Here is a 12,314-nt window from a genome sequence, read left to right as displayed (position 1 = left end):
GACGGGCCACCGGGAAAAAGAGCAAATCGACGCGCTCTACGATAATATGCACCCGCGTTATCAGTTATACATTCGCCGCGACGCCGTGACCCGCACGCGAGACATCCTACGCCTAGCGGAGGAATTTGAGCATATCGAGGAACAGACACGCGTCCGACAAGTTGCCACCCCACCGTCCGCGGTCGCCGCCGCAGCATACGACCGCCGCGAGTGCTGCTGGCGGTGCAAGCAAAGAGGGCACACCCAATTCGACTGCCGCCGACCACCGCGCCGTTTCTGTTCTCAGTGCGGCAGGGACGGCGTCTTCACCAAAGACTGTCACCCGCCGCCGGAAAATGCCGCTCGGGCCGGGGACGAAGCGGCCGCCCCCCGGTCCTCCAAATAGCGTATACGCCACGTCCGCACCTGACCGTGATAGTATCGAAGCAACCGTACGAGGCCCTCCTAGACACCGGCTCCGAAGCTTCGTTCGTCAACGCGCAAACCGCCGACAAGATAGCCCGAGATTTCCCGATCCAGCCGGTTAACGGACGAGTGCACCTCGCCGACGGGTCAAGCACGTCCATCCCGGGGCTAATCACCTTCCCCATTACCGTGCAGGGAAAGATGTTCTGGCACCGGTTCCAGATCATGCCGACGTTAGATTGCGACGTCCTGATAGGCGTAGACCTATGGGCGAAGATGGACTTCGCCATACCGCCGCCGGGCCCACCCAACGCCGATACGCAAACCGCCGCCGGGCCCACCCAACGCCGATACGCAAACCGCCGCCATCGAGCACGCGTCCGAGGGGGGCGCTCTGACGGAAGGGGAACGCCTCCGCGGCTTCCTGGCCGCCGAACTCGCGAAGTTCGAGGCCGTGCAAGGCCTCACCGACCGCGTGCAGCACGTGATACGCGTCAAAACCGATCGACCGATCAAGCAACGTTACCGGCCACGAAACCCCGCCATGCAGGCGATCATCGACGCGGAAGTCGAGAAAATGCTCCGCGACGGCATTATCGAACCGTCACATAGCGCGTGGAGCTCGCCGGTCGTTATCGTACGAAAAAAGGACGGCAAACCCCGTTTTTGCATCGACTTTCGCTTGGTCAACGAGGCCACCGAAAAAGACGCGTACCCACTGCCTCACATCACCGCGACGCTGGACAAACTGCGGGGGGCTCGCTACCTGTCCACGCTCGATTTAAAGAACGGCTATTGGCAAGTGCCACTCGCGCCAGAAAGTCGACCCGTGACCGCCTTCACCGTCCCCGGCAAGGGGCTGATGCAATTTAAGGTAATGCCGTTCGGGCTGCATTCGGCACCGGCTACGTTCCAACGTCTGCTCGATACCATTTTGGGCCCGGACCTAGAACCGTACGTGTTCGTTTACCTAGACGACATCGTTATCATTACCGAAACATTCGACGAACACCTCCGTATTATGCGCGAAGTTTTCCGCCGGCTCCGGGAGGCCAACCTCCGCATTAATCCCGAGAAATGCCGGTTTTGCGCCGATCAGATCAAATACCTCGGCCATATCGTCGACCGCGACGGTATCCGAACCGACCCGGACAAGGTCAGCGCCGTCGCAAACTGGCCCGCGCCACAAAATATCCGCCAGATCCGACAGTTCCTGGGGGTCGCGTCGTGGTACCGCCGCTTCATTAAGAATTTCGCGACTCTCGCCGCACCGCTCACCGCCTTAACCAGAAAGCACGCCCGATGGAATTGGGGGGAAGCCGAACAAAACGCATTCACCGCCCTCAAAACCGTTCTGACTACCGCGCCCGTTCTCGCGTGTCCGGATTTCTCGCGACAATTTCACCTGCAAACCGACGCCAGCACCGCCGGCCTGGGGGCCGTGCTGACGCAATACTTCCCCGAGGGCGAGCGCGTTATCGCTTACGCCAGCCGCACGCTAAATAACGCCGAGCGGAATTATAGCGCGACCGAACTGGAGTGTCTGGCCGTGGTTTGGGGAATTCGACGGATGCGCGGCTACCTTGAAGGGTATAGATTCACGGTAATCACCGATCACCAGTCGCTAAAATGGCTACAAAAACTAGAATCTCCGTCCGGCCGGTTGGAACGATGGGCGTTCGAGTTGCAACAGTATGACTTCGAGATCAAATACCGAAAAGGGGCGCTCAACAAAGTAGCCGACGCGTTATCCCGACAACCCGAAATCCTGTCGGATAATGGCACGCAATTGAAATCCCGACAGCTCGCTAAACTCCTCGCCGATTGTGGGATCCGCCACCGCTTCACGCCGGCATGCGCGCCCCATTGCAATCCCGTTGAACGCACCAATCGCGTGATCAAGACCATGATCGCGCAGAACGCGAAAAAACATAAAACCTGGGACGAACACCTGCCAGAACTCCAGTTCGCCTATAATACCGCGACCCACGACGCGACGGGCTACACACCCGCGTTTTTAAACCACGGCCGCGAATTGCGCCGCCCCGGGGAGGATGCGCCGCGCGACGACCCGACGCCGCCGACGCACCTGCATCGCCGCCTGACCGAAGCTTACGAGCTAGTAAAAATTCAGCTGGCCCGCGCGTTTCAGCACCAGGAAAAACATTATAATCTCCGTCGCAGGGAATGGAGGCCGCGTATCGAGGAGTGGGTGTGGAAGCGGGACCGCCCGCTCTCCAACAAAGAAGCGGCGTTTAACGCCAAGCTCGCGCCAAAGTTTCTGGGTCCGCTGGAAATACGCCGCATTATTTCACCCGTCATCGTGGACCTTCGCAGCCGCTCGGGGAAATGGTATCGGCACGTACACGTGCAAGACCTCAAGCGCGCCCCTACCGACGCACCACCCGACGTACCTGGCCCGGACCGCGGCGTGGGGGACGCGCTCGCGCCGACTGCTGCCGCCGTTCAACCGTACGCGGCCGAAAAACACGCGCCGAAACGAAAACGCCGACGAACAAACTGTTACGCGACCGACCGCGATCAAAACATTGTTAACCGTCGCAAAATGACAACAAGCACTGAGGTACCCGGCGTACCGAGGCGAGGGCAAGCCGATCGTCAGAGCAACCGTAGCTATGACGGACGAAGCATCGCCGCAAGAACGGGATATCCTAACGGAGATCGCAAAGATCCTCGGCGAGGACGACGAGGAATACGATCCGGCCAACCCTGGGATCGGGCAAGGATGGGCCACTCTCTACAGGGGCGAGCCCGAGACGGCACCGCCACCGCCGCCACCAGCCCGACCGATCCCGCCGAAAACCGTGCCAAAAATCGGCACGATTATTCAACAGTCCGATGCGACGAATCGGGCCAAGCAGGCCTGGCTGCTGGCACCGCCGCCACCACCGCCACGACGCCCACGGCCACTGATGGAGGCCCCCCGACGACCACGGCCGACGCTCCAACCCGCACGGGTAATGGGGCCGCTGCCCGCGCCTCCGATCCCGGTGCAGGTCGAGCCCGGGGTGATAGTGGAGGTCCCACATTTTTCGTGCCACGTCGCCCGACAATATAAGGCGACGATCGGGAGCCGGCGGCGTTGGCACATCCGATTTAACGGGGACGGATCCGTCCGCTGGATAAAGGAGAAGTCCAGGAGACAGCCAGCCTAAGGGACCACCCGGCCGACCGGCACCTCCAACCAGCCGGACACTATGCCCTTGTGCCTCTCAATTTAGGCACATATAAGGGGAGGGGTGGTGTAACGATGCGCCCTTACAACAAGGCATCGTCCCCGGCTACCACCCGTCGGGAGCCGCCCGACCGATCTCCGTCGGGCGAGGACAGGGCGCGGTGCGCCCACATTTTTTTAAACCCTTGAAACGCACCGTGTGCGCGGGAAATCCGCCGCACCGGTGCCTTCCCGCACGACGCTGACGAGCGCCGAAGCGAGCCGATCCCCGCCGAAGCGAACACGCGGGATCGCGCCGCTCCCACCACCGCACCGTCGCCTGACGATCGGCCTCTCTCCTGCCAAGCTCACCGCGATGCGCGGTATAAAAAGCCGGCGCGCTCGACGAAGAAGACACTTCGTCTGTACCACGGCTTTCCGCTATTCCTGACGAAGATACCTTCCGAATCCTAGGGCAACACGCACAACGAGGTCCAGAGTTCTGGTTCTCGACTGAGGGTTTTCAGAGTGTTCCCGAGCTCCCTGATACTTGCCCCGACGACCACGGTACCGTGGGGTCGAGCGTGCTCGGCCTCGCCGCGAGAGTTCTCACAACCGTGATCCCGGGATTCCGCCATCCTCCGATGCAATATACCGCGCTATCTTACCCGTGCATCATATACAGCGTTCTGATAGCGGTAGCCGCGTTCCGTATGTAATATACCGCGCTCCGTATGTAGTAAACCGCGTTCCGTTATTGTCGTATGCCTTCATTCGGTTCATATAGCATAGCTACTGCGTTCTGATATATACCGCGTTCCGTTATCATCTTATATCTTATTGTATGTATTAATCTGTAGCCGCGTTCCGCATGTAATATACCGCGTTCCGTTATCGTCTATCTGTAGCCGCATTCCGTATGTAATATACCGCGTTCCGTATCGTCTTATACCTGTATACCGCGACGGACTCCGTTCTGTCAAATACCGCGCTGCGTTATTCCCGCCTCTGCGTACCGCATCTCGAGGCGAAGACTCGAGTCCCGATATTTCGTATACCGCGTCGCGTTGCACCGGCACTACCGACCACTGTAACCTACCGCGTCCAGTTTGTATGTAATACCGAATCCCGAGTATTTTATATTATAGTTCATATTATAGTTTGGAATAAAGTGTATGTTGCTGTCACATGGCAAATTGATTACTGTCTCTGGGCCTTTCATCGAACTCCCGATCCTGTAAACCAGTCCGCGTTCGATAAAGTCAGGCCGTTACAATACATATATATGTACGTAATATATACATGTACATAATACATATATACATATTAAAATATGCATACCTGCAGTTTTATACATTTCTGTAACGTAAAAAATAGTTTATCCGCGTTAAATAATAATTATATAAGTCTGCGTAAAATATAAAATATACGTAAATATTTGTGTATGTATTACATACCTTTAGTCGATTAAGAAATATATATCTTTAATAAATAAAGTGCAAAATATACCGTAATGTACAAAATATAAACACAAAAAATAAGAATTAATAAAATAAAATATATCTATTAATTAAATTCGTTTTTGTTTATTTCACAAAATGTTTTAAATTATATTTAATAATAATACAAAACATTTTTATTAATTATTGCAGATACATTGCGCTGTAATATGGCTACGACATTACAGTGCAATATTACTAAAGGCGGACATTTTATCGTTGATACAACATTGCATCAATGTTGCTACTACATTGCGCAATCTCATTGCAATATTGCAATATGGCAATGAGATGTGTTTGCAATGTTTTTGCAATCTTTCAGTGCTGTATGGGAGCTGTAATTTAAAAAAACATTCACTTAATTGACTCATTAATAAGTCAGTTCGACACGCGTTTTACTGACTTTGAAAGTCTTAGAAGGGACTTGGTTCTGTTCGAATATCCTCTCACTGCGGAAATCAAAGAACAAAATTTAGACTTTCAAGAGGAACTTTGCGATTTGCAAAATGATCTTTCCCTCAAGACTTGTCCAGAAAAAGAGGCGGACTTTTTTAAGATTTTAAATCATTCAAGTTACCCTAATCTTAAAAATTGTGGTCTTCGAATTTTTTTCATGTTTGGATCAACATTCTTATGTGATGCTCGTTTTCGAAAAGGGAAATCATAAAAACCGATAAACGTTCTTCCTTAAACTTAAACGATAAATCATTAACTTTATTAATGCGAGCTAGCTCTTTCGTTCATTAATATATTTCACATTACTTTTCTTTTTAGTGGAATAGGCCTACTGGGAAAACCACTTGAAAAAAAACGCGTCAGCAATAGTATCCCATGGGTGGCGCGGAAACTATTGTCCTAATTATAATTACATATTCTAACCGTCTATATAACTAACTTTTTAATCGGTATATTATTCGGGGGAGATTGCAGTTTCATCATGCTTATAGCACGCGCGACGCTCCTGAGATGACGCGTCACGTGAACGATCGGCGGCTCGGCCGCTGCGCCTCGAGCGGTAGTGGGGGTATAGGAGGCGTCGCGTCGGGAATCGGCCCGAAATGTGCAACTAAATCCCGGCTCTGATCTGAATGCTCAGGAAGCAAACCATAAATATTTTAGAAAATATAGAGAAAATTATTCGCGAAAAATGTCGCGAATACAAAATAATAAAGATATTTTTAATAATTTGATAATTGCTTCAGATCCAATAATATCTAATTCGCGAAAAATTATGGGACATAAAAAAAAGAATTAACTGAAAATGCAAAATGTTTATTACAATATATTTCAGCGATAATGATGTAGATCATGATTAAGTTTAAGAAATAGATGTGAGAAGCAAGAAAAACAGTTCCTTTTCTATTATAAAACTCACAAAAATTAAACATCCCGAGGTTTAAGGTGATCCTAAAGTCGTGATCCTAGCCGGTTTTTTTTCAGTTTTTTTCTTAGCACTAATCTTTTAATTGGCTTTATAGAAATGCAAAATTCTTGTTTAAAATTAAAGTACGCATTAAAATCTAGGTCATGGTGGTCGAATTTATATCGAAAACGAAAAAAAATTAATATTTTTTGTTATACGTGACGACCACTACATATAAATTCGACCACCATGACCTAGATTTTGATGCGTACTTTAATTCTAGACAAGAATTTTGCATTTCTATAAAGTCAATTAAAAGATTAGTGCTAAGAAAAAAACTGAAAAAAACCGGCTAGGATCACGGCTTTAGGATCACCTTAAGACTATCATTAAAAATCAAATTAATTTTATTTTTTAACCAACTTTAAAAAATGGAGGTTCTATATTCAGCGTGTGTGTATGTATATATGACTACGATTTTTTTTAAAACTACTGAACGGATTTAAATGCGGTTTTCACTGTCCTATAAAGCAATTTTCCAGAAAGGTTTTAGTACATAAAATATTGCGCTAAAACATCAGGGTACGGAGCAGTAAGGAAATATGCAATAATAATTATTCATATTAATTTAATGAAGCACTAAAAAAGTATAAAATAAAACATTTTTTTTTAAATAAAACCAACTTAAAAAAACTAAAAAGTATTTAAAAAATAAAAAAATTATCTATGCGCTTTATGAAAAATTGTTAATTAAATAATTTTGATTTTATACACTAAATGTATAATAATCGTACATTATTTGTCAAGTTTCAAGTCATTTCATTAAAAAATGTAGAAGTTATAAGCAAATGACCGAAAAATGAGGCGTTCGCCCCACTGTGCGGCGACCCGCGACCCCGAATCTCCGTGAGTTCTATTTACGGAAGGAATTAGCTGTGAGCGTTCACTACCGCGATTTACTACCGCGACTCGCGACCCCGAATCTCCGTGATCTCTATTTACGGAAGGACTTAGCTGTGCGCGTTCCTGACGCTGAGGCTCCGCATCCCGCTGCCGCAACATCACTGCGTACTCCTCACGCATCTGGCGGATCTCCTGTACCACTTCCGCTGAGAGCTGAGGGGCGCTCGGGCCGGCTCGTTGAATCTCCGTCTCCGCCTCGAGCTGTGGGACTCTCGGCCTCGGGGTCCCCATCCGCGCTCTCTTTCTCAATGTAGGAGCTGGCTCGGTGCTCACCATTAAGTTCCGTACGTCCGCTCTCACTCGTCCGATCCTGGACGAGCCCCCAAAATGTTGCGCTGCGCTCCGCAATAACTAGTCACTCGCGTTCGCGCCGCGCACTCCGGACTCGCGTAAGAAAGACAATTCCCGTTTACAAAAGGAACTCGGGTTTATTTAAGATCTTTGTACAGGAATGCGTTTCTGGAAGAGAACTCGTCCGAACGTTTTGAGTCTCCCCGTAAATCTGATCAACAAAAAAAATCAATATCCCGTAGTCAAGGGACGCGCTTCAGCACGAAGCTTCCGCAGAACGGTCAGCGGAGCCAAGTTCAGCCCACAAACGGGTGTCCAGCACGGGCGCAACAATAGTATTGAAATATAAACATCAGTTTTATACTGTTTATATAAACGTGGATTATTAAATAAATTTTAATAACAAGATTCATTATTGAGATAAAATCCTATAAACACAGGATTTGTATAACATATTCAACTTACCATCTTGTAAAGAAGATAGTTGTTTTTTATTATCCAAAAGTACTTTTACTTTAGTTCTGATATTGTCAGATACAAGATCTTCTTCCTCATCTTTACTACTACTATCGTTAACTAAAGAGATAAGAAATAAATTCTTTACAAAACAGCTTATTAATGATTGATAAAAATAAATACTATTCTACACTGTTATATATATATATATATATATATATATATATATATATATATATATATATATATATAAAACAGTGTAGAATAGTATTTATTTTTACCAATCATTAATAAGTGCTGTTTTGTGAATGTTCGCGAAATCGCTGATTAATCCCGGCGATGGAAGCGGGATGAGAAGGACGCGCGTGGAAGGTGTTAACTAAATATTCACTTTATTTATGTGTAACTCAGACCACAGTCTGAGCCGTCTTTAATGCGTCTTTAATGCGTCACAATTGATACAATCTGACCTGAGAGTGATGAGCGGTGAACAAAATGAGATGTATATAGAGTCCGTGTACATGAGAGGCAATTATTAATTGCCGTCCTCTTCGATGAATCGCCCGTGAGCCGGTGAGACACGTGGCGGTCGGCACTCGCGCACATGTGAGCCTGAGTCGTCGTGTTGATGTACCCGAGTAGAGCTGGATGAGCGGTCGCTTTACATATTAATGCAGTATCTCGGCAGCTGTTGTAATCACTGCGGTGGGCACTTCAATGTGTAGTCACAATCGAAAATGCACAGAGCACACGTCGTGCGTCTGATCACTGCGCGGCAGAGTTACGAAGAATTAATTACTTTTTTAATTAATTTCCGTCTTTAGTTGACAATTGATATCAAACAATGTAATTAAAAACTATTTAATTAAAATTGAATTAAGCGGAGTTAATCGAAAGCCGTTTAATTGACGATTGATATGAGCGAATTCAATCGAAGATATTCAATTAACGATTAATTTAAGCAGAATTAATCGAAGATCGTTCGATTGACGATTGATTTAAGCGGAGTTAATCGAAAGTCGTTTAATGACGATTGATATGAGCGAATTCAATCGAAGATATTCAATTAACGATTAATTTAAGCAGAATTAATCGAAGATCGTTCGATTGACGATTGATTTAAGCGGAGTTAATCGAAAGTCGTTTAATTGACGATTGATATGAGCGAATTCAATCGAAGATCATTCAATTAACGATTAATTTAAGCAGAATTAATCAAAAATCGTTCGATTGACGATTGATTTAAGTGGAGTTAATCCAAAGCCGTTTAATTGACGATTAATGTGAGCGCATTTAATTGAAAAGATTTTAATTAACAACTGATTTGTGTGAATTTAAGAATATTTTTCTCCATTGGTTCTGGCAACTCTCTCACATGTAATGTAACAACCATTTTAAAAACTCGTGCGTTATGGCCTTTTATAAACTTTAAACTATCATGTTACTGTAAAACCATTTCTCAATTTTCTATAATTTTGTGCTTAAAATAATAACATAAAATAATAACATAAATTATAATTATGTTTATGTGATTTTTAGGTTGCACTTTGAGATTATTATAAGAAATTTTAGTTAAATATCTCATTATATTTTTTAAAAGCGGATTACATCGCTCTATTTTCTAAATTTTAAACAAAAATATAAATTATTTAATGAAAATAAAGTGACGGCAATTTATTTGCTCTAATAAAAAGAAAAGGCTTATTAGTACCATTATATGATTGAATGGTGACGATTTCTTTGTTATAGGTAATAACAAAAAAGAATATTTTTTTACATTACATTATAAAAGAATATGAGCATTATAATGATTGTATAAATATAATTATTTTTATACTACAAATCACATAAACATCACATAAACATAATTTATAATTTATGTTATTATTTTTAGCACAAAATTATAGACTCACATTAATCGTCAATTAAACGGCTTTAAATTAACTCCACTTAAATCAATCGTCAATCGAACGATTTTCGATTAATTCTGCTTAAATTAATCGTTAATTGAATGATCTTCGATTGAATTCGCTCATATCAATCGTCAATTAAACGACTTTCGATTAACTCCGCTTAAATCAATCGTCAATCGAACGATCTTTGATTAATTCTGTTTAAATTAATCGTTAATTGAATGATCTTCGATTGAATTCGCTCATATCAATCGTCAATTAAACGACTTTCGATTAACTCCGCTTAAATCAATCGTCAATCGAACGATCTTTGATTAATTCTGTTTAAATTAATCGTTAATTGAATGATCTTCGATTGAATTCGCTCATATCAATCGTCAATTAAACGACTTTCGATTAACTCCGCTTAATTCAATTTTAATTAAATAGTTTTTAATTATATTTATTTAAAATATTTATTAATTAAGTTGATTGAATTATATTTGTTTAAATTAATTATTTAATTAAAAAATTGTAATTGATTATAATTCAAACCCTGCTGCGCGGCCATTTTTCCGACTCTGAATATCGCGAGGAAGACGTTGGCGATGAGCGCGCCCGTGCGCGGCGCAAGCTGCCACGGTGATCGGGAGTCGATACCCGATCGATGCTGCCATCTGATCTGACGGCGCAGCGTTAACGGAATCTCGAACATTCCGCCCGCCATCAGCAACCTTGTTGATGATTCCTTACTCTTGATCCTTCATCCGGTTGAAATGGGTAATATGGCAAGCTTGGCACTTGGCAAGCTGTTACTCTGGCGAGTGGCCATTTGCACGGTGGAGAGCGTTCGTCGGTGAGCAGCACGATGGGGCCCACCTTGATGTTGTTGTTAGGATGATGCCACTTGGATATCGCCTGCTGGCGTTGCAGATAGTGAGCCGACCATTGTGCCCAAAAATGTTGAACACGCTGCTGGATGAGCTGCCACCGAGATAGTCGTGAGGTTCCTAGGTCAATCAGAGATGGCTCGGGTATGGTAGTGATTGGAATGACCTGGTGTGAGCGCTGAGACGTCTTCAGGGTCGTCACTCAGCGGTTCTAAGTGCCGCGAGTTGAGAATGTCCTTGTTTTGCGTAAGCACCGTTGTGAGTTCTTCCGTCGTGAGTAGAGTCTCCCCGATAGTCCGTCTCAGATGAAACTTCTGACTTTACTACCGCCTCCCACTTGCCCCCCATGTGTAGAGCGCCTGGTGGGTTGAACTCCCATCCTGTGTCATTAAGTTGTAAAACTTTAGCAATCCGTGATGTTCTTGAGAGCCCTGGATGAACATTTTCTTGAGCGCGGCGTCTGCTCCAATGCATGTTGTCCCGCAGTCCGAATACATGGTCTGAGCAATTTCCCTTCTAGCTGAGAATCTTCGGAAGGCTACTATGAATCCTTCTGATGGGTAGTCACTGACTACTTCGAGGTGAATTGCGGAGGTGGAGAAGCAGACGAACACAGATCCCTTCCTTGTATATTTTCACACCTCGTCCCTTCCATGTTTTGATAGTGAGCGGTCCGGCATAGTCAGCTCCTGTATGAGTAAACGGACGTGACGGCGTAACCCGAGAGAGAGGTAGTTGGCCCATCAGTTGATGAGCACGGATCCCCCTCTGCCGAGCACACACGACACACCGAAAAATACAAGACTTCACCGGAGCCCGTCCGCCGATGATCCAGTAATTTTGCCTGACATGAGCCAATGTCAGCGGTGTTCGTCCAGTCAGGGTGCGCAAATGGGCGTGAGCAATGATTAAGGTTGAGAAGCGTGAGTGGCGAGGTAAAATCGCCTGATGTTTGTTGTCTTGATCCAATGTTAGTTGATTGAGATGGCCGCCAACTCGGATGAGTCCTTGAGCGTCTCTGTACGCAGTCAATCGACTGAATGCGTGAGCAGTTGGTGATCTCGAATTGGCCGTGAGCATCTTGATCTCGTACGTGAAGTATGCCGCTTGAGTAGCCTTGGTCCAGAAAAATCTGGCCTTCTTCAAAGCAGAGTGCGAGTCCAACGACCCGTCCCAAAACCCTCTCAAGAGAGCGATAAACCTGAAACAGAGAGCTGTTAATTTCAATAATTTATTGAAGGTTGAGTACTTGAATATGAGATCCCAATGATAGTCCGGCTGAGATGCAGCTGCATATAGAGCAATGCCAGGACGAGCCTCATGACCGTTCAACTCGTCCGGAAGCGCGGGTTGAGATGGCCATGCTTCAGGTGTGAGAAT

The sequence above is a fragment of the Temnothorax longispinosus genome, chromosome 5 (genome assembly GCF_030848805.1).
Source record: "Temnothorax longispinosus isolate EJ_2023e chromosome 5, Tlon_JGU_v1, whole genome shotgun sequence".
Classification (NCBI taxonomy): Eukaryota; Metazoa; Arthropoda; class Insecta; order Hymenoptera; family Formicidae; genus Temnothorax; species Temnothorax longispinosus.
This window is presented reverse-complemented; position numbering follows the sequence as displayed.